Source organism: Dendrobates tinctorius, unplaced genomic scaffold (assembly GCF_039654945.1).
Source record: "Dendrobates tinctorius isolate UK_male_01 unplaced genomic scaffold, ASM3965494v1 ptg000326l, whole genome shotgun sequence".
Classification (NCBI taxonomy): domain Eukaryota; kingdom Metazoa; phylum Chordata; class Amphibia; order Anura; family Dendrobatidae; genus Dendrobates; species Dendrobates tinctorius.
In genome coordinates this window covers 17,304,431-17,326,988 of record NW_027361993.1, presented here as the reverse complement: position 1 = coordinate 17,326,988, position 22,558 = coordinate 17,304,431, and the positions used below count along the sequence as shown (strand labels likewise).

Below are 22,558 nucleotides of genomic sequence, written 5' to 3'. Positions count from 1 at the left end.
ACTGATAACGGCCACTGCACTACACAGTAAGCAAGGAGCTGAGTTGTTTTGGCTCTGCACACTGTGTACCACTAACTGTCATGGGAGCTGCAAACAACTGATCAGTGGAGATGCCAATTGTGAGAAAACCACCAATGAGATATTGTTGAGCTATCCTAAGAATAGGTCATCAATATCCAAATACCAGACAACCCTTTTAAGGCTTTAATCCACCTACAAAATGAATCCACTATCTGCAGAAGAGGTGATAATTGTACATTTGGTAGGGGCCCAAGTACTGGAAATGGGGTACTGTGTCCTGCATGTAAATGGAGTGGTAATATATAGGTGCTTTTCACAAAATTAGAATATTATCAAAAAAGTTAATTTCAGTTTTTCAATACAAAAAGTGAAACTCATATATTATATAGAGTCATTACAAACAGAGTGATCTATTTCATGTGTGTATTTCTGTTAATGTTGGTGATTATGGCTTACAGCCAATGAAAACCCAAAAGTCATTGTCTCAGTAAATTAGAATACTTTATAACACCAGCTTGAAAAATTATTTTAAAATGTTGGCCTACTGAAATGTGTATTCAGTAAATGTACTCAATACTTGGTCGGGCTCCTTTGGCATCAATTACTGCATCAATGCGGCGTGGCATGGAGGCGATCAGCCTGTGGAACTGCTGAGGTGTTATGGAAGCCCAGGTTGCTTTGATAGCAGCCTTCAGCTAGTCTGCATTGTTGGGTCTGGTGTCTCTCATCTTCCTCTTGATAATACACCATAGATTCTCTATGTGATTAAGGTCAGGCGAGTATGCTGGCCAAACAAACACAGTGATACTGTTGTTTGTAAACCAGGTGTTCTGCCTTCTTCCACGTATGACGCTGTGTGGATTCCAGCATACGGCTTAACCTTTCATCCACTCCCAGAAACAAGACTGTATGGGTGCTTATGTCTATATTTATTGGGATGACATGGACAACAATGGGAAATGATAACAGATGGTATAGTAGAAGACAGTAGTAGATGAGATCAAGGGTTGTTGTATAAAGTTGTAGATGATACCATTGATTGTTGAACACAGTTATGGATGATTCAGCAGATTGTTGTACAAAATGTGGATGATTCAGGTGAAAACTATAAAAAACAGATAATGCAGCATGTCAGTACTGGTAAAGAATATACAATACACAAATACTGGCAGGTAATCACAGCAATACAAGGTACTATCACAACAGTAGCAATGATACAGGATGCTGTTATATCAGTAGCATGCATTATATAGAAGCTGAGCAATTCAACATACACAACAGTAAAAGAGAAAGAAATATCTAACACAACTAATAGCTGCATATTTTAGATGATGCCATAAATATAGTCCAGACCACCGCATTGAAGATCACTCCACAAATACATATAAAACATATTCATTACATTTAAAGCTCTGGAGACTTTACATATCCATTATTTATACATTACTTTATCCCTTTATTTCTTGCCATTTCTGTTGTACCGTTTTTTCATTTTTTTTTACTGACTTCAAACCTTACATTGATGCATTGTGTGGACAAAGCAGAAATAAAAACCTGTTCTTTTTTACCGTCACCCACATGACATTGCTTTCAAGATGCGCTATGACTTTCTGTCTATATGGGAAACTAAATTGCCTTTAGTGCCTCTGCAACATTTGACTTTAATGCATGCTGAGGTAGTCTGGATGCCATATATTGCTTCTTATGTAGCACTGTAAATCCTGGCTTGCTTCCTGTGGCTACAGAAGATGAAGCTTTTGCTAAAATAGATTAAAAAAAAAGTAATAAACATATGCAAAAAAATACAAATATATCTGACATCAGGACGTTCTAATTGCATGGATTGGAAAGACGACATGAAGCATACCAGTGGGGAGAAACTCAACTGTACTGATAGATCACACAATTACACATCCGCCTCCCCAACCATTAGTGAGCCCTCCTCCATTATGCTTCCTGCCCTTTTTGACAGTAATCAATTCCCTCTTCCTCCCATCGGTCATCACTGGGCCCTACACCATTGTGCCGGCTGCCCTTTTTGACAGTAACAAATCCCCTCTTTCACCCTTGGGTCATCATTGGGCCCTCCTCTATTGTGCCAGCCCCCAACTCTATCAATACTCCTTTCCCCTCCCATTGGTCAACGCTTCACCCTTCTCCATAGTATCAGGCACCAGGTAGAACATTTATTCTACCTTTCTGCCTGGCACCCTGAGCCCCCCTGAGATTGCAGACAGGTATGGCTGCTATAGCTATAGCTCCACCTTTGGTGGAGCCTTGTTTTAAATTTTTGCATTCAGGATCAGGAGATATGCTTTTAAGAATAATTTTATATATCCTGCTAGTTCTGGGTGTATGAATTTATACATGTCCAGCATCTTGCAGGGGTTAATATGTCTATTACTTCGGTGTACAGGGTTACCTATTTAAATATTTGTCCTAAATGAAATAATACCTTGTTTTAGCAAGCAAAGAGGTTATGCAGCAGCTCAATATATTTCACAAAGTACCTGAGTCCAACAGACGCCGAACATAAAACACACCTAATATCTTGCCATTGAAAGCTTCATCGTCATGTCATTAATGTCATTAATGTTCTCTGACCTCTCCCGGCGCCTGCGGCGCACTGCAGTACTTGGCTTTGCCCTCAACAGGGCAGATCAGTATACCTGCAAAGGAGCCATGACAGAAGCAAGGAAGATGACGACATTGCATGAAGATGGGAGGCGCCTGACCCAGACTTATGACACCCATTGGACCACCCCGGGTGAGTATAGTAAAACTTGTTTTTCTTATCTTTCAGGTTTGATTGGGGGCTTATCTACAGCATTCTAGAATGCTGTAAATAAGCCCGGAAAGGCAGTGGCTGCAGCTTATAGCTGAAAAACGAGGCAACAGGTTCCCTTTAACATTTGATTCCCAAATTGCAGCACATTTGTGAGCCGCACTCTTTCAATCGAGATGGCTCCTCACCTTCCAGACCAACCTATTACAATGCAAACAAGCATAAACTCTGCCCAAGAGGACTGTGGTCATCCATAATCACAACTTGGGCCACATCATCTCATAAAGCAAAATATTCAGGATGGTGCATAGTCAGAGCATGAAAATCCAGACTGATTGCTTAGGCTAGTTTCACACTAGCGTTTATGAGCGCAGCGACGGCCTGCGCACGGCCGCCGCTAAGCCCCGTCCCCTGCCGCGCCCCCGCCGGTAGCTCCGCCCACCGGCGCATGACGCTGCATGCGCCCTGCGTCCCCTATCTTTATCACAGGGGGCGCAGGCCGTGCGCAGTATGCGTTTGGCGGCGCATGCGCCTTTTTGACAGTGCACCGACGCAACCAAACTGCAGCAGGTTGCGTTTGGCGCAGGTCGGCGCACCGTCAAAAGGACGCATGCGCCGCCAAACGCATACTGCGCACGGCCTGCGCCCCCTGTGATAAAGATAGGGGACGCAGGGCGCATGCAGCGTCATGCGCCGGTGGGCGGAGCTACCGACGGGCGCAGCAGGGGGCGGGGCTTAGCGGCGGCCGTGCGCAGGCCGTCGCTGCGCTCATAAACGCTAGTGTGAAACTAGCCTTACAAGTCCGGAAAAAAAGAGAATCGCTCTTTGAAAGCAAAACTATAAACATCATTAAAAAGAGAAAAATACAGAAAAAACCCCCATGCATCACTAGAGCTTTCTTGTCAGATATGTAATATTACTGTGCTTTACTAAAGACGAGCTCTGTTTCTATGCATGCATGATAAATCTTCTGCTTCAGTGAGATATCTCCGTGTTCTGCCACTAACAGCAGATGTTACCCAGAAGTGTTTCATTCCATTTTATGCCTTACAACATCAAAGTTTGCTGAAAATATCTATTTGCTTCATGTGGAAAAGATGAATTTAGAGGTTACATAGTTTCTGTAATTGCATAAGATCCAATGCTCTTTATGGCGGATTTATTATCATTAATTATGTCCACATAACACATAGTGTTGCCATTAGCTATTTTGTCTATGGAGAGGGGTGGTGGCTGCTCTCATTGGCAGAAGACCCTATAAAACGAGCCTGAAAAACTTCAAGTGTGCCAGTGCAAATGTAAGGGTTTACTATCCTTTTACCATTACCCTCAATGCTATACCCTATAGGCATTTGTGGCGCCCCCAGGAGTATGGTCACCACAGTGGCATTGCCTTCCTCCTAGGGAGAGTGATGTCATGCCTGGAAGCAATGAAGGATCTCTCTGGCAGTTAACCATAACATGCAACACAGTTCCCACTGCGGGCCAGCAGAGGGAGCTCTGAACCAATACGAAGGGGAAGAACTTCTCTCTGGGGGCCAGGAGGGGAAATTGGTTATTTAGTGTGAGGAGGGCGTCATGTGCAGATGTGGAGGAGAAGAGCTGGGGAGACTGCGGAAAGTGGAGAGCTCAGTCCCAGTGATAGCGCATGATCTGGAGCCTGGTCTCCAAGGGTGTATGGATACTAACGGTCCTACATCAGAAATCAGAGGAATAGGAAGCTAGGAAGCTGTAAATGCCCTATTCCCATATAATCCTTGGAGGCACAACAGCGATGGGTGAGCCAAGAGAGATAAAAGTCTACGGCTGTCTGCCATGCAAGTGGAGTGTGGATAGCATCAGAAAGGAGGAATGGCTGTGTAGCTCAGTACTGGGAGTACTTCATAGAGAGCGCTAGTAAGGAGACTGCACAACCCATCTTCCAGAGTGATTCCTGATTTGCTTCCAGGCTAACCAGCTCCTGTACCATCTGTACTCAGGACCTTGGACTGCATTTGCCAAGTAAAGGTAAAGAAACTGCAACCTATTGTGTCCTTGACTTCTTGCTACAACCTCCCCAGCACTGCTACATCTCTGTGCCTGACAATGCACCTTCCTTCCCAACACCTACCTACATGTACACTGCCCTGGGACTACAGCCCTGCCTGTGGAGGGCTATACCATCATTGCTGCACTACACCATCTGTCCCAGAGGATCTGTCTGCAGTGTCGGCTTAACATTTGCCGAACACCACAGGTGGCGTCACGAATCATCTATTCATAAACTTTATTCCATTACTTCACTCCCTTACATGGACGCCCAGGGCCACGGACTGGGTCACCGCTACTGTGACACTTCCCAGTGAAATGCCGGCCCGGTACCGAGTACCCCACTGCCCTGGAGGGCGATCCACATAAACCTAATGACTGCTAATTTTCTGGCTCAGCTTTTCTTCATATTGCTTCAGGATTAGTCTTTTTAATCACACCTCGCACTTATTAAAGTTGTGCTTGACATATGTTCCCCAATGTCTTTTCTATGGAGAAGGCAAATGATTAGACTATTCTACAGGATCCTCTATAGATAAGTCTAAATACTTGCTTATCAAAACACAAAGATATGTTTTCACGCGTTGTTTAATTATATTTCATCCCCTAGGATATGTTAATCAAATGGATCTACAAATAAGTCTTTTCTTTGTTTTCTTTCTTGGCTTTGCACTTATCACAGCTAGTAATACATTGAGAGCAGCAACACTTGATCATGTAAATTAACTGGATGCCTGTTTATTAGAAATTAATTTTTAAAAGACAATAATTTGTATTGTATCTTAACGAGTGATGAGCGGACTTGTGGTGGGTTCGGCTGAACATTTTTAAAAAGTTTGGTTCGGGTACCAAAATAAATGTCTCCTGGTTTCACGGCTGAATGGTTGCATCATGCCATGCAATCCAGATGGACCAGAGTTGGAGCACATCATGGAACATATGAATTATTGTTGGACAGGTGAGGAATATGATGTTTTATTAATTTTAATTTTACAGTAATAAATGGAAGAAAGAGGGTGGTGAGTGTGTTTTTATTACATTTGACTATGGTGTTCGTAATTGGGGTGTCTTAGACGCCTCTCCACTAGTGTTGAGCATTCCGATACCGCAAGTATCGGGTATCGGCCGATATCAGCGGTATCGGAATTCCGATACTTAATTCCGATACTTTTTTCATATCGGATTCCGGGATCGGAATCGGAATAGGAAGTTCCCATCATGCTATGAGCCTGCTTGCTTTGATTAAGCCAATGGGAATCCTCCGAAGTGTGGGCACATCCTGTTAGGCATGTAGGCATGTTAACTATTGGCATGGCTGTGATTGGCTGCCGAAATGATGTCATGATGCACTATAAAAGCCACCGCAGCCGCCATTTCTGGTCACTCTGCTGTGAATTCAGTTAGGGACAGGCTGCTGTAGAAGACTGTGAGGGACAGTTAGAAATAGCGATTCTAAAAACAATATTGTGCTTTATCCAGGCTACATAAACCACCACTGTAGCTTGCTTTTCCCTAGCAGCGCTGTTTTCACAGCTGTCTGCAAGGGCTGTGTGAGTGCAGCTCACGCTGTGGAGTGGGTCCTGCAGCCACGTCAGGCTGTAGGCCACCCAGTGTGATCACTGCTGCCTCATACATCTTTTATTTTTTGAGCTGCATTTTTTAAATAATTTCAATCTAGTGTGCTTCCATCCGTATCCATATACGTTGGTTGCAAACACTAGTAGTAGACAGCGGAGCCTTTCTGCAGCCTTTCAGTGCTAGTGTCCACTTTGCTGCACTGTTCACGGCTGTCTGAGAGGTCTCTGACTGTGTGTGAGTGCAGCTCACGCTGAGTAGTGTGTCCTGCAGCTACGTCTGGCTGTAGGACGCTCAGCGTGCGTCACTGCCTCACACATATTTTTATTTGAGTGCAGCTCATTTTTTCTTCTATTAGTGTGCATCCATCCGTCTCCATCTACGGTGGTTGCAAACACTATATAGGAGTACACAGCGGAGCCTTTCTGCAGCCTGTCAGTGCCAGTGCCCACTTAGCTGCACTGTTGACGGCTGTCTGAGAGGTCTCTGACTGTGTGTGAGTGCAGCTCACGCTGAGTAGAGTGTCCTGCAGCTACGTCTGGTTGTAGGACGCTCAACGTGCGTCACTGCCTCACACATATTTGTCTCTGAGTGCAGCTCATTTTTTCTTCTCCTATTAGTGTGCATCCATCCGTATCCATCAACATTGGTTGGTTGCAAACACTATATAGGAGTAGATAGAGGAGCCTTTTTTTCTGGCTTGTGCCCTGCCGGCGCAGCCAGATTAGTATTACCCAATTTTTTTGGAGCCTCATCTTTTGCATTGTAGGTTACCTGCCTGCATTGTAATAGCTCCAAAAAGTTGGTGATACTATCAGTTTCAATTCTTTGTTCTCATACTTTGAGTTTGTTTCAAACAAAGAAACCACATAAAAAGTTCACCAAACACTACATTTTGAACTTGTGTAGGCCACATCAGCTCCTATTAAAGTCTAGTCCACACACACACACTTCATAAAATTAGTGTTTCTTGTACCTGTAACCAGCTGTTCAGGAATAAGCACACTAAGGCCCCCCTTTGTCCTTTTTTGCCTATCTTAAGCAGTCTTGCAAGATGAAGAAGGCAGGGAGTAAGGCGCGGGGGCGTGGGCGTGGGCGTGGAGTTTCAGCAGGGAGAGGACGTGGGGATTCTGCAGGGAGAGGACGTGGGGATTCTACAGGTAGAGGACGTGGGGATTCTGGGCCTGCTGCGGGCACCAGTGGATCAGCATCCCCCAGTTTTAGCAGGCAACAGTCCTTTATGCGCAGCTTTGTAGGACCTCAACGTACCCCACTGCTGCGGGAGGAACAAATTGAAGCCGTTGTCGGATGGATGGCAGCTAACGCATCGACTTCAATTACTTCCGCATCCTCTCAGGGTCAGAGCACCGAAGAGCAACCATCTGTCTCTTCACCACCTGCCAAAGTGCCCAGGCAGTCAGAGAGACATGGACAGGAGCCATCACAATCTCTACTTCTGTTCTCGGAATCTGTTGGCTTGGAAAGAGGGGGCCAGCCAAGCAGCATTCCTGAATGTGAAGAAGAGGGAGTATGCAGTGATGCGCAACTTCTTTGTCCCTCTGAATCTGAAGAGGCGAGTGGGCCAGTGCCTATGGTCAGCACACCTCAGTACGCATCAGATGATGACGAGACTCAGTTGCCACTTTCTGGTGCGTACGGTGCTGGCGAGACAACCCCGGAGAAGCAGCTGTTTGAAGAGGGGAGGGAAGATGATGAGGTCCTTGACCCATCATGGCGTGAGCAACAGGAAGGTGGTGGGAGCAGCTCGGAGGAAGAGATTCCCCTACCGGCCAAAACAGGAGGCAGAGGGAGGGGGAAGACTTGGTTGCCTGTACCCTCCACTTCGGCACCCGTTAGGAGCATTCCTCCTTCCAAAGGCAAACCGGGCGCTCACAAGAGTTGCAGTGCGTGGTCCTTTTTTGACACAGTTGCAGATGACATTTGCTTTGTCAAATGCAAGCTGTGTCATCAGAGAGTCAAAAGAGGGAGAAATGTCAGCAACCTCAATACCACAAATATGTGGAAACATGTGCGCACCAAGCACGAGTTGGAGTTGCAGAGACACCCTCAAGACGTAGGCCAACGTACAGCACCACCTACCACCTCTTCAGTTCGTGTTGGGCCCTCTTCCTCCAGCTCACACACTGCTGGTTCGGCTTCCTCACAGGATCGCCAAGGAAGAACCTCTGCCACTGTTGTCCGGAGACCCTGTCAGATTCCACCCATAACAGCACGTTCCCATCCATCACAGCCATCGGTAGCACAGGCATGGGATAAAAGGCGCCCTTACTCGGCAAACCATCCCAGAGCACAGTCTCTGAATGCTGGCATTGCCAAACTTCTGGCAGTTGAAATGCTGTCATTCAGGCTGGTGGACACTGACACCTTCCGGGACTTAATGGCATTGGCAGTCCCCCAATACAACGTGCCCAGCCGCTTTTATTTCAGCAGGCGAGCCGTCCCTGCCCTGCAGAAACATGTTGAGGGCAAAATAAAACATGCGCTACTAAACGCCGTTAGTAGCAAGGTCCACCTGACCACCGATGCGTGGACCAGTAACCATGGACAGGGACGATACCTTTCCCTCACTGCCCACTGGGTCAATGTTGTGGAGCCGGGTACGGATCTGGAGAGTGGCGCTGTACGTGTTCTTCCAACGCCACGGATTGCAGGACTCCAGTCTGTACACATAGACTCCTCCTCCTACTCAAGTTCCTCAGAAACAGCAGAGCAGGAGCCTGTTACGACCGATATGAGCACAGCCGTGGCCAAACGTCAACAGGCTGTACTCAAATTAATTTCTTTGGGGAATCGAAGCCACACAGCGCAGGAGCTCTGGAATGCTATCAAGCTGGAGAGCGATGTGTGGTTTGGGCCAGCGAATCTCCAGCCGGGCTTGGTAGTGTGTGACAATGGCCGAAATCTGGTGGCAGCTCTTGGCCTAGGCAACCTCACACACATCCCATGTCTGGCACATGTTCTTAACTTGGTCGTGCAGAGCTTTCTGAGGGACTATCCGGATCTTGATGCACTGTTGCACAAGGTCCGCATAGAGTGCGCTCACTTGCGACGTTCCAGCACGGCAAGATCGCGCCTCGCTGCTCTGCAGCGACGATTTGGCCTTCCAGAACATCGCATCATATGTGACCTACCCACCCGGTGGAATTCAACGTTACATATGTTGGAGCGGTTGTGTGAGCAGCAGGCAGCAGTCATGGAGTACCAGCTGCATCAGGCGCAAACAAGTCGCACTGTGCGCCGTTCACACTTCAGCACCATTGAGTGGGCCTCTATGAAGGACATCTGCCTCGTTTTGCGTGCCTTCGATGAATCCACGCGGATGGCGAGTGCAGATGATGCACTAGTCAGCATGACTGTCCCCCTTATCTGCCTGCTTCAACAAACACTGCAAGCACTAAGGGATGAGGTTTCAGAAGAGGTGGAGGATGAGGAGTCCCAAATGCCATCTGCTTCTGGACAGTCTGCGCTACGTGTTTCCTCACAAAGGCCTAGGCAGGGGACACTTTGTGAGGAGGATGAGGAGGAGTCGATGGAGGAGGAAGACATCTCTCCAGAGGAGGGAGGTACACAAACCTCTACTCAGTATGTACAGCGAGGGTGGGGTGATGCAGAGCAGGTCGAGGTCACGCCTCAAACAGGGGACAGCGGTTCTTTGGCAGTTGGGAGTCTGCAGCACATGGTTGATTTCATGCTGCAGTGCCTGAGAAACGACCACCGCATCGCCCACATTCTCGTCTCGGCTGATTATTGGGTGTACACCCTCCTAGATCCTCGCTACCGGGACAGCGTACAAAGGCTCATACCAACGTTGAACCGGGAGCGTAAAATGCGGGAGTACGAAGAGTCACTGGTGCAGTCCATAATGTTTTCCATTCCACCCGACAGCATTGTTGCAAGTGCTTTACAAAGCAGCTCTGTGCGTCGAGGCAGTGGAGGAAACTCTGCACAAAGAGGGAGCAGAGGCAGTGCCGCAGCACAAGGCAAGACCACTATGGCCCAAATGTGGCAAAGTTTTGTGTGTCCACCACAATTGTCTACACCATCAGCGACGCCTCGAGTCAGCAGGAGGCAACGCTTCCGTCAGATGGTGTCAGACTACATGTCTTGCCCTGTCGCTGTACTCCCAGATGGCTCTTCCCCCTTCAAGTTTTGGGTCTCTAAGCTGGATACATGGCCAGAGCTTAGCCAGTATGCATTGGAGGTGCTGGCTTGCCCTGCTGCCAGTGTATTATCGGAACGTGTCTTTAGTGCCGCAGGTGGTGTACTAACAGACCGTCGCACGCGACTATCTTCCGATAATGTTGACCGGCTGACTTTTCTGAAAATGAACAAGGCCTGGATCTCCAAAGACTTTGCCATTCCTCTTACAGACTAAATTAGTGGTTGGCAACTGTATCCAGGTCTGCTGGTGTGTTCATTTTTCTACCACCTGAACTATAATCCCTGTGCTTCAACACAGCCAGTTGTCGCTCAGATGTGTCGTCTGCACAGAGAAACACACTAGCTCCTGTGTTACTGGGGTTCAGTAATGCCAGCTGATCCCCTGCTGTGTGGACGGCAGAGTCACCAGCTCCATCAACATTCAAACCACTACTGATTTTTAACCGTGCCCAACTTAGGTCTCTGGCTCCACTGTCTCTACTATTTCCCCTGACCTCCAACCCCGCCATCTACATCTCTGAAGTGGCGTCAGCACAATCTACACTTGTTCCTGTGTTCCTGTGGCTCAGTCCCATCAGTTTATCCCCTGATGTGTGTCCGGCAAGGTCTCCTGCTCTGTCCACATTCCCATAACCAGTAGTGGGAATGAGGACAGAGCTGGCGAACTTGCCGGACAAACATCAGGGGATCAACTGATGGGACTGAGCACCAGTAACACAGGAACAAGTGTAGATTGTGCTGACGCCACTTCAGAGATGTAGCTGGCGGGGTTGGAGGCCAGGGTAAATAGTAGAGACAGTGGAGCCAGAGGCCTAAGTGGAGCATGGTTAGAATCAGTAGTAGTCCACAACCTCCATAAAAACCGCTGCCCATTGGCCTCTGCATGCGGCATGCGTAATCCTGGGCACCAACAGCGTCAGTTGGTGTTCAGAAGTGTCGTCTCCACAGAGCCAAACACATTCGTTCAAGTGTTAGTGGGGTTCAGCACTGCCAGCTGTTCCCCTGCTGTGGAGATGGCAAGTCTCCTGCTGCATTCACCTGCCAAAATCCAGTAGGCCCCAGCCTGCTCCTCGCCTAATCCTGGGCTCCAACAGCGTCAGTTGGTGTTCAGAAGTGTCGTCTCCACAGAGCCAAACACATTCGTTCAAGTGTTAGTGGGGTTCAGCACTGCCAGCTGTTCCCCTGCTGTGGAGATGGCAAGTCTCCTGCTGCCTTCACCTGCCAAAATCCAGTAGGCCCCAGCCTGCTCCTCGCCTAATCCTGGGCTCCAACAGCGTCAGTTGGTGTTCAGAAGTGTCGTCTCCACAGAGCCAAACACGTTCGTTCAAGTGTTAGTGGGGTTCAGCACTGCCAGCTGTTCCCCTGCTGTGGAGATGGCAAGTCTCCTGCTGCATTCACCTGCCAAAATCCAGTAGGCCCCAGCCTGCTCCTCGCCTAATCCTGGGCTCCAACAGCGTCAGTTGGTGTTCAGAAGTGTCGTCTCCACAGAACCAAACACGTTCGTTCAAGTGTTAGTGGGGTTCAGCACTGCCAGCTGTTCCCCTGCTGTGGAGATGGCAAGTCTCCTGCTGCATTCACCTGCCAAAATCCAGTAGGCCCCAGCCTGCTCCTCGCCTAATCCTGGGCTCCAACAGCGTCAGTTGGTGTTCAGAAGTGTCGTCTCCACAGAGCCAAACACGTTCGTTCAAGTGTTAGTGGGGTTCAGCACTGCCAGCTGTTCCCCTGCTGTGGAGATGGCAAGTCTCCTGCTGCATTCACCTGCCAAAATCCAGTAGGCCCCAGCCTGCTCCTCGCCTAATCCTGGGCTCCAACAGCGTCAGTTGGTGTTCAGAAGTGTCGTCTCCACAGAACCAAACACATTCGTTCAAGTGTTAGTGGGGTTCAGCACTGCCAGCTGTTCCCCTGCTGTGGAGATGGCAAGTCTCCTGCTGCCTTCACCTGCCAAAATCCAGTAGGCCCCAGCCTGCTCCTCGCCTAATCCTGGGCTCCAACAGCGTCAGTTGGTGTTCAGAAGTGTCGTCTCCACAGAGCCAAACACGTTCGTTCAAGTGTTAGTGGGGTTCAGCACTGCCAGCTGTTCCCCTGCTGTGGAGATGGCAAGTCTCCTGCTGCATTCACCTGCCAAAATCCAGTAGGCCCCAGCCTGCTCCTCGCCTAATCCTGGGCTCCAACAGCGTCAGTTGGTGTTCAGAAGTGTCGTCTCCACAGAGCCAAACACGTTCGTTCAAGTGTTAGTGGGGTTCAGCACTGCCAGCTGTTCCCCTGCTGTGGAGATGGCAGTCTCTCCTGCTGTCTCCGCATTACAAAGACAGTAGGCCTCTGCCTACACCCTCCTATTTCCTGGGCTTCAACACAGCCAGTTGTAGTTCGGAAGTGCCGTCCACACGGAAAGAGATACTTGCTCCCGTGTCTCAGTGGGGTTCAGTAACGTCAGCTGATCCCCTGCTGTGTGGATGGCAGTCTCTCCTGCTGTCACCTCATTCAAAATTCAGTAGGCCTCTGCCTACACCCTCCTATTTCCTGGGCTTCAACACAGCCAGTTGTAGTTCGGAAGTGCCGTCCACACGGAAAGAGATACTTGCTCCCGTGTCTCAGTGGGGTTCAGTAACGTCAGCTGATCCCCTGCTGTGTGGATGGCAGTCTCTCCTGCTGTCACCTCATTCAAAATTCAGTAGGCCTCTGCCTACACCCTCCTATTTCCTGGGCTTCAACACAGCCAGTTGTAGTTCGGAAGTGCCGTCCACACGGAAAGAGATACTTGCTCCCGTGTCTCAGTGGGGTTCAGTAACGTCAGCTGATCCCCTGCTGTGTGGATGGCAGTCTCTCCTGCTGTAAACTCATTCAAAATACAGTAGGCCTCTGCCTACACCCTCCTATTTCCTGGGCTTCAACACAGCCAGTTGTAGTTCGGAAGTGCCGTCCACACGGAAAGAGATACTTGCTCCCGTGTCTCAGTGGGGTTCAGTAACGTCAGCTGATCCCCTGCTGTGTGGATGGCAGTCTCTCCTGCTGTAAACTCATTCAAAATACAGTAGGCCTCTGCCTACACCCTCCTATTTCCTGGGCTTCAACACAGCCAGTTGTAGTTCGGAAGTGCCGTCCACACGGAAAGAGACACTTGCTCCCGTGTCTCAGTGGGGTTCAGTAACGTCAGCTGATCCCCTGCTGTGTGGATGGCAGTCTCTCCTGCTGTCACCTCATTCAAAATTCAGTAGGCCTCTGCCTACACCCTCCTATTTCCTGGGCTTCAACACAGCCAGTTGTAGTTCGGAAGTGCCGTCCACACGGAAAGAGATACTTGCTCCCGTGTCTCAGTGGGGTTCAGTAACGTCAGCTGATCCCCTGCTGTGTGGATGGCAGTCTCTCCTGCTGTAAACTCATTCAAAATACAGTAGGCCTCTGCCTACACCCTCCTATTTCCTGGGCTTCAACACAGCCAGTTGTAGTTCGGAAGTGCCGTCCACACGGAAAGAGACACTTGCTCCCGTGTCTCAGTGGGGTTCAGTAACGTCAGCTGATCCCCTGCTGTGTGGATGGCAGTCTCTCCTGCTGTCACCTCATTCAAAATTCAGTAGGCCTCTGCCTACACCCTCCTATTTCCTGGGCTTCAACACAGCCAGTTGTAGTTCGGAAGTGCCGTCCACACGGAAAGAGATACTTGCTCCCGTGTCTCAGTGGGGTTCAGTAACGTCAGCTGATCCCCTGCTGTGTGGATGGCAGTCTCTCCTGCTGTAAACTCATTCAAAATACAGTAGGCCTCTGCCTACACCCTCCTATTTCCTGGGCTTCAACACAGCCAGTTGTAGTTCGGAAGTGCCGTCCACACGGAAAGAGACACTTGCTCCCGTGTCTCAGTGGGGTTCAGTAACGTCAGCTGATCCCCTGCTGTGTGGATGGCAGTCTCTCCTGCTGTCACCTCATTCAAAATTCAGTAGGCCTCTGCCTACACCCTCCTATTTCCTGGGCTTCAACACAGCCAGTTGTAGTTCGGAAGTGCCGTCCACACGGAAAGAGATACTTGCTCCCGTGTCTCAGTGGGGTTCAGTAACGTCAGCTGATCCCCTGCTGTGTGGATGGCAGTCTCTCCTGCTGTAAACTCATTCAAAATACAGTAGGCCTCTGCCTACACCCTCCTATTTCCTGGGCTTCAACACAGCCAGTTGTAGTTCGGAAGTGCCTTCCACACGGAAAGAGATACTTGCTCCCGTGTCTCAGTGGGGTTCAGTAACGTCAGCTGATCCCCTGCTGTGTGGATGGCAGTCTCTCCTGCTGTAAACTCATTCAAAATACAGTAGGCCTCTGCCTACACCCTCCTATTTCCTGGGCTTCAACACAGCCAGTTGTAGTTCGGAAGTGCCGTCCACACGGAAAGAGACACTTGCTCCCGTGTCTCAGTGGGGTTCAGTAACGTCAGCTGATCCCCTGCTGTGTGGATGGCAGTCTCTCCTGCTGTCACCTCATTCAAAATTCAGTAGGCCTCTGCCTACACCCTCCTATTTCCTGGGCTTCAACACAGCCAGTTGTAGTTCGGAAGTGCCGTCCACACGGAAAGAGATACTTGCTCCCGTGTCTCAGTGGGGTTCAGTAACGTCAGCTGATCCCCTGCTGTGTGGATGGCAGTCTCTCCTGCTGTAAACTCATTCAAAATACAGTAGGCCTCTGCCTACACCCTCCTATTTCCTGGGCTTCAACACAGCCAGTTGTAGTTCGGAAGTGCCGTCCACACGGAAAGAGATACTTGCTCCCGTGTCTCAGTGGGGTTCAGTAACGTCAGCTGATCCCCTGCTGTGTGGATGGCAGTCTCTCCTGCTGTAAACTCATTCAAAATACAGTAGGCCTCTGCCTACACCCTCCTATTTCCTGGGCTTCAACACAGCCAGTTGTAGTTCGGAAGTGCCGTCCACACGGAAAGAGACACTTGCTCCCGTGTCTCAGTGGGGTTCAGTAACGTCAGCTGATCCCCTGCTGTGTGGATGGCAGTCTCTCCTGCTGTCACCTCATTCAAAATTCAGTAGGCCTCTGCCTACACCCTCCTATTTCCTGGGCTTCAACACAGCCAGTTGTAGTTCGGAAGTGCCGTCCACACGGAAAGAGATACTTGCTCCCGTGTCTCAGTGGGGTTCAGTAATGTCAGCTGATCCCCTGCTGTGTGGATGGCAAAGTCTCCTGCTGCCTACACAGTCGTACCACTACTGATTTTTAACCGTGCTCCAATTAGGCCTGTGGCTCCACTGTCTCTCGTATTTCCCCTGTCCTCCAACCCTGCCAGTTACAGCTCCGAAGTGGCGTCTGCACAATCCACACTTGTTCCTGTGTTACAGGTGTTCAGTCCGATCAGTTAATCCCCTGATGTGTGTCCGGCAATGTCGCCTGCTCTGTCCACATTCCCATTATCGGAATGTGGACAGAGCAGGCGACATTGCCGGACACACATCAGGGGATTAACTGACCGGACTGAACACCTGTAACACAGGAACAAGTGTGGATTGTGCAGACGCCACTTCGGAGCTGTAACTGGCGGGGTTGGAGGACAGGGGAAATACGAAAATCAGTGAATCCACAGGCCTAAGTGGAGCTTGGTTCAAATTAGTAGTCTACAACCGATCTTAAAATTTCTTCAATGCAGCCTAAGCCTGCTCCGTGCTTGTCCCTGGGCTTCAACACAGCCAGTTGTTGCTCGGAAGTGCCGTCTTCACAGAGTAAAACACTAGCTCCTGTGTTTGTGGGGTTCAGTAACGTCAGCTGTTCCCCTGCTGTTTTGATGGCAATCTGTCCTGCTGCCTCCCAATTGACAGCACATCAGGCCTCAGCCTGCTAAGTGCTTGTCCTGGGCTCCAACATCGCCAGTTGCTGCTCATAACTGACTTTGGCACGGGTACTCCCTCCTGCCCAGCTTGGTTCCAGCCCTGCCTGCTGTTTCCGGGAAGTGTCAATGTCAGTTTGCCACCCCAAGTTGCCATGTCGTGTTGCGGTTGGGTTAGCCGAGGCTAGGGTGCCAGCAGTTTAGGTGCTTCCTATGTGGACTGCGGGTTCTGGTAAGAAAGGTTTGTTCCATAGTGCCAGTAGGACAAGCACCCCCTGTAGGACTGTGTGATTCGGTAACTGCGGCCAGCTTGCGGCATGCCAACTTTGCTTTTCAGGGGTAACTTCTGATACCCCTCCGGGTTCCAGCACCGTCAGCTGGTTCTCATCAGAGCCTTTGGCCTAGGTGCCTCCATCTCGGTATCCGAGTTCCAGCAACGTCTGCTGGTCCTTGGTAGTGCTTTGTAGCACAGGTACCTCCTGCTTAGTAACCGGGTTCCAGCACCGTCAGCTGGTCCTCGGTTGTGCCATTGGCTCTTATTCCTTCTGCTGCCCCTCCGGGTGCCAGCACTGTCAGCTGGTCCTCGCTATTTCCATTTGCTCTTGCAGCTTATGCTACCCCTCCGGGTTCCAGCACCGTCAGCTGGTTCTCGTCAGAGCCTTTGGCCTAGGTGCCTCCATCTCGGTATCCGAGTTCCGGCAACGTCTGCTGGTCCTTGGTAGTGCTTTGTAGCACAGGTACCTCCTGCTTAGTAACCGGGTTCCAGCACCGTCAGCTGGTCCTCGGTTGTGCCATTGGCTCTTATTCCTTCTGCTGCCCCTCCGGGTGCCAGCACTGTCAGCTGGTCCTCGCTATTTCCATTTGCTCTTGCAGCTTATGCTACCCCTCCGGGTTCCAGCACCGTCAGCTGGTTCTCGTCAGAGCCTTTGGCCTAGGTGCCTCCATCTCGGTATCCGAGTTCCGGCAACGTCTGCTGGTCCTTGGTAGTGCTTTGTAGCACAGGTACCTCCTGCTTAGTAACCGGGTTCCAGCACCGTCAGCTGGTCCTCGGTAGTGCCATTGGCTCTTGTTCCTTCTGCTGCCCCTCCGGGTGCCAGTACCGTCAGCTGGTTCAAGAGGACAAAGAACAGGAAGACAACCACCAAGATGCAGAACAACAAGAGAGAGAAGACAAAGAAGCATAAAAAAAACAAAGCAGAAGAACATTAAGCATAAGACTAATACTCTGAGCAAATGATATTATCTTATTTATAAGCAGAAGAAGACTAAGCAGTGTATGGGGGTGAGTCCGTTCCTCCTCGTGGTGCCCCTGGAAAAGGCCTGCTTCTGCAGGCCAAACTGAACGCGGACAAATCCTGTTGTAAATCTTTTGTGACAGGCAGAACGGAAGGTGTAAACTTCTAACTTTTCTAGATAACAACTACAGGAATGCCTGACACAAACAAGAATATGATGAAGAAGAATAGGAAGAAGATGAAGAAGCTGAATATGTAGAATAATAATTGTTGAATAAGAAGAATATGAAGAATGTAAGAAAAGGAAGAAGAAGAAGAAGAAGAAGAAGAAGAAGAAGAAGAAGAATGTAAAAAAAGGAAGTAGAAGAAGAAGAAGAAGAATGTAAAAAAAGGAATAAGAAGAAGAATGTAAAAAAAGGAAGTAGAAGAAGAAGAAGAAGAAGAATGTAAAAAAAGGAAGTAGAAGAAGAAGAAGAAGAATGTAAAAAAAGGAAGTAGAAGAAGAAGACATACATGTCTGGCAAAATATAAATGAGGCTAACATAGTCAATATCTTTGTAACTCCTAACATCTTTAAAAAAAAAAGTTTAATTCCTGCTATTCCATTTGATTGGGCTAAACCTCTATGGCTTTAATGTCTCCTCCACCTCCCACAATACATTCTACATTATTCTTAGTTGTTTTTCTTCATGTAGAATTAACCTACAAGGAAAGAAAGGGTTTTTTTTAATTCCGATATTTTGGCCCCATTGACTTGCATTGGTTCCCGGTATCGGAATCGGCGATACCGATACTTTTTTTTAAGATCGGCCGATCCATTCCGATCCGATATTTTCAAGTATCGGCTGGTATCGCTCAACTCTACTCTCCACTAACCAGTGGGTTTGATGTCACCTGACCGCACAAATGTGGCATCAAACCCATAAATATGAACCCCAATTGCCACCACACCAAGGCAAGTGGAAAGAGCCAGGCAAATCACCAGAATTTGGTGCATCTAATAGATGCGTCTTTCTGGGACAGTTGTGGGCTGCTTTTTTTAGGCTGGGGGGGCAATATCCTGGAGGGTCTGTCGTGTGCCCAGATTCTGTCATTAGGGTGCTCCAGGTAACAGTGAGGCAAATTCATCAATATCTACTTTTTAGACCGTGAAATCTTTTAGCCAGTCTTAAAATACGCAAGATTTGACAACGTGGTTCACGTTGATTCATTGATCTGGCATAGGTGGGGTCTTTTTCTACCTCTTAGGTTTTGCACTTTGTTCCAGAAATTTGTGCCAATATTCGGAGCACTTTTTGGCATGTGGTGTTGCATGGTATACCATCTTCCACTAAGCCACATCCCTTTTCTGAGGTCAGACCGCCTTGCTGAACAAGGAGCATGAAGGGTCTGAACACATATTTACAGTGCAGCTCATAAAAGACATCCTTTTGGTCCAATTCTGGCATGTTTAGCTTGCAAATCTCCCCTGTTGTGTCTGGATGCCCCCAGTGAAGAAAGGGGGTCCACACATATCCCCATCAATGTTATTATTTTACATGTCTGCTAAGTGTCTCAGAAGTGAGGCTGAAATTCCCTCACACTGGACCCCTCATTGTACTAATACAGTCTATGTGAAATTAGTTTTTAACTTGTCTTTCTGCACACAGAGCAGAGGGGAGAGGTTTCTGCTGTAGACAGTTGTTCTACAGCAAGATTCCTTGTAAAAGGTGGCGAAGGACAAGAACTTGGCTGAGCTTCTGGGGATATTTCCTGTTTTCTTTGTAATGTGAGGAAATCTAGGATTAAGGGAAAGATCGTTGGCGAGATCGCTGATGCGTCACAAAATCAGTGATGTCGCTAGCGATCTCGCTGTGTGTGACGGGCCCCTAAGCCATGGGAGCTGCAAGAAATCACAAAAGCACTGTACAAGCCTACAGGTAAAATCATGCAACACCGGTGATACATAGAATCAGTACACTATAGTACGTGCCAGTGGCAGAAATTGACTTCTAGAGATATTATATTTCAAACAGACCTGAAAAGGAAATCTGTTACTAAATAGAAAACATTTTATCTAGTAGACAGAGGGGACAACATTTTGTTAAGTAAAGTTTATTAAAAGTTTAATGTAGAGGGGTATTCTCAACATCTGTAAAGCATGGAGCCTTCTAATGGCCCTTGCTCCTTGCCTTGTGAATAGTGTTGAGCATTCCGATACCGCAAGTATCGGGTATCGGCCGATATTAGCTGTATCGGAATTCCGATACTTAGTTCCGATACTTTTTTCATATCGAATACCGGAATCGGAAGTTCCCATAATGCTAGGAGCCCGCTCGATTTGATTCAGCCAATGGGGATCCTCAGAAGTGTGGGCATATCCTGTTAGGCATGTAGGCATGTTAACTACTGGCATGGCTGTGATTGGCTGCTGAAATGATGTCATGATGCACTATAAAAAGCGCTGCAACCGCCATTTCTGGTCACTCTGCTGTGAATTCAGTTAGGGACAGGCTGCTGTTGAAGACTGTGAGGGACAGTTAGAAATAGCGATTCTAAAAACAATATTGTGCTTTATCCAGGCTACATAAACCACCACTGTAGCTTGCTTTTCCCTAGCAGCGCTGTTTTCACAGCTGTCTGCAAGGGCTGTGTGAGTGCAGACCCACGCTGTGTAGTGTGTCCTGCAGGCACGTCTGCTTGTAGGCCGGCCAGCGTGTGTCTCTGCCTCATACACATTTTTCTTTTATTGCTGCTTTTTTTTTCTCCTGTATAGTGTGCTTCCATACGTATCCGTATACGTTGGATGCAAACACTAAAGGAGTGGACAGCGGAGCCTTTCAGCAGCCTTTCAGTGCTATAGCCCATTTCTCTGCACTGTTTTTGGCTGTCTGATAGGTCTCTCTGTGTGTGAGTGCAGCTCACGTTGCAGTGTGTTCTACAGCCACCGCTAGCTGTAGTCCGCTCAGCGTGCGTCACTGCCTCATACATAGTCCTTTTTTTGCAGCAAATTTAGCCAGATTTTTGCTCCTATATTAGTGTGCTTCCAACTGCATCCATTGTCATTGGTTGGTTGCAAACACTATATAGGATTAGATAGAGGAGACTTTTTGCTGGCTTGTGCCCTTCAGGGCCAGCCAGGCTAGTATCACCCTATTTTTTGGAGCCTCATCAATTGCATTGTAGGTTAGCTTCCTGCATTGTAATCGCTCCAAAAAGTTTGTGATACTATAGCTTTCAAACTTTGGACACATCCTTTCCTTTCCCCCCACCCAAAAAAAAAAGGAAATAAAGTTCACCAAACACTCCACTTTACAGTTGTCTAGGCCACATTAGATCATATTAAAGTGTAGTACACACACTCTTAGCCAAATTAGTGTTTCTTATACTGGTTAGCAGGTGTTCAGGAATAAGAACACTAAGCCACCCCTTTTTTACTTTTCTGCCTATCTTTATCAGTCTACCAAGATGAAGAAGGCAGGGAGTAAGGCACGTGGTCGTGGCCGTGGAGTTTCAGCAGGGAGAGGACGGGGGGATTCAGCAGGGAGAGGACGTGGGGATTCGGTATCTGCTGCGGCCACCAGTGACCCGGCATCCCCCACTTTTACCAGGCAACAGTCCTTCATGCGCAGCTTTGTAGGACCTCGCCGTACCCCACTGCTGCGTGACGAACAAATTGAAGCCATTGTCGGATGGATGGCAGCTAACGCATCCACTTCAATGACTTCCGCATCCTCCCAAGGCCAGAGCACTGAAGAGCAACCATCTGTCTCTTCACCACCTGCCAAATTGCCCAGGCAGTCTGAGAGCCCTGGACAGGAGCCATCTCAATCTTTACTTCTGTTCTCAGAATCTGTTGGCTTGGAAAGAGGTGGCCAGCCAAGCAGCATTCTAGAGCGTGAAGAAGAGGGAGTATGCAGTGATGCACAACTGCTTTGTCCCTCTGAATCTGAAGAGGCGGGTGGGCCAGTGCCTATGGTCAGCACACCTCAGTATGCATCAGATGATGATGATACTCAGTTGCCAATTTCTGGTGCGTACGGTGCTGGCAAGACAACCCAGGACCAGCCGGTGCTTGAAGAGGGGAGTGGAGATGATGATGAGGTCCTTGACCCATCATGGCGTCAGCCACAGGAAGGTGGTGGGAGCAGCTCTGAGGAAGAGATTCCCCAAACGGCCAAAAGAGGAGGGAGAGGGCGGAGGCAGACTTGGTTGCCTGTAGCCTCCACTTTGGCACCCGTGAGGAGCAATCCTCTTCCAAAACACAAAACGGGCGCTCCCAGGACTTGCAGTGCGTGGTCTTTTTTTGACACAGTTGCAGATGACATTTGCTTTGTCAAATGCAAGCTGTGTCATCAGAAAGTGAAACGAGGCAAAAATGTGACCAACCTCAATACCACAAATATGTGGAAACATGTGCGTACCAAGCACGAGGTGGAGTTACACAGACACACTGAAGATGTAGGCCAACCTTCAGCAGCACCTACCACCTCTTCAGCTCGTGTTGGGGCCTCTTCCTCCAGCTCACACACAGCTGGTTCGGATTCCTCACTGGAACGCCATGGAAGAACCACTGCCACTGTTGTCCAGAGACCCAGTGAAATTCCACCCACTGAACCACGTTCGCAGTCATCAGCACCCTCCCAGGCCACTCACCAGCAACCGGTAGCACAGGCATGGGAGAAAAAGCGGCCATACTCGGCAAACCATCCCCGAGCACTGGCTCTGAATGCCGGCATTGCCAAACTACTGGCCCTTGAGATGCTGTCATTCAGGCTGGTGGAGACTGACACATTCCGGAACTTTATATCATTGGCAGTTCCACAATACAATGTGCCCAGCCACTTTTATTTCAGCAGGCAAGCTGTCCCTGCCCTGCAAAAGCATGTGGAGGGAAAAATTAAAAATGCGCTACTAAATGCCGTCAGTAGCAAGGTCCACCTGACCACC

General features: G+C 48.7%; 1 long non-coding RNA gene across 1 annotated transcript in view; it reads right to left on the bottom strand.

Annotated features, from left to right (window-relative positions):
- Positions 1-500: 500 nt before the first annotated feature.
- The window catches only part of LOC141074218 (uncharacterized), a 47,061-nt gene continuing 25,003 nt past the window's right edge, over positions 501-22,558 (bottom strand). The window contains exon 2 of the long non-coding RNA XR_012227157.1: positions 501-1,781. This is a non-coding gene — a long non-coding RNA (uncharacterized lncRNA). The remainder of the gene's footprint in view (positions 1,782-22,558) is intronic.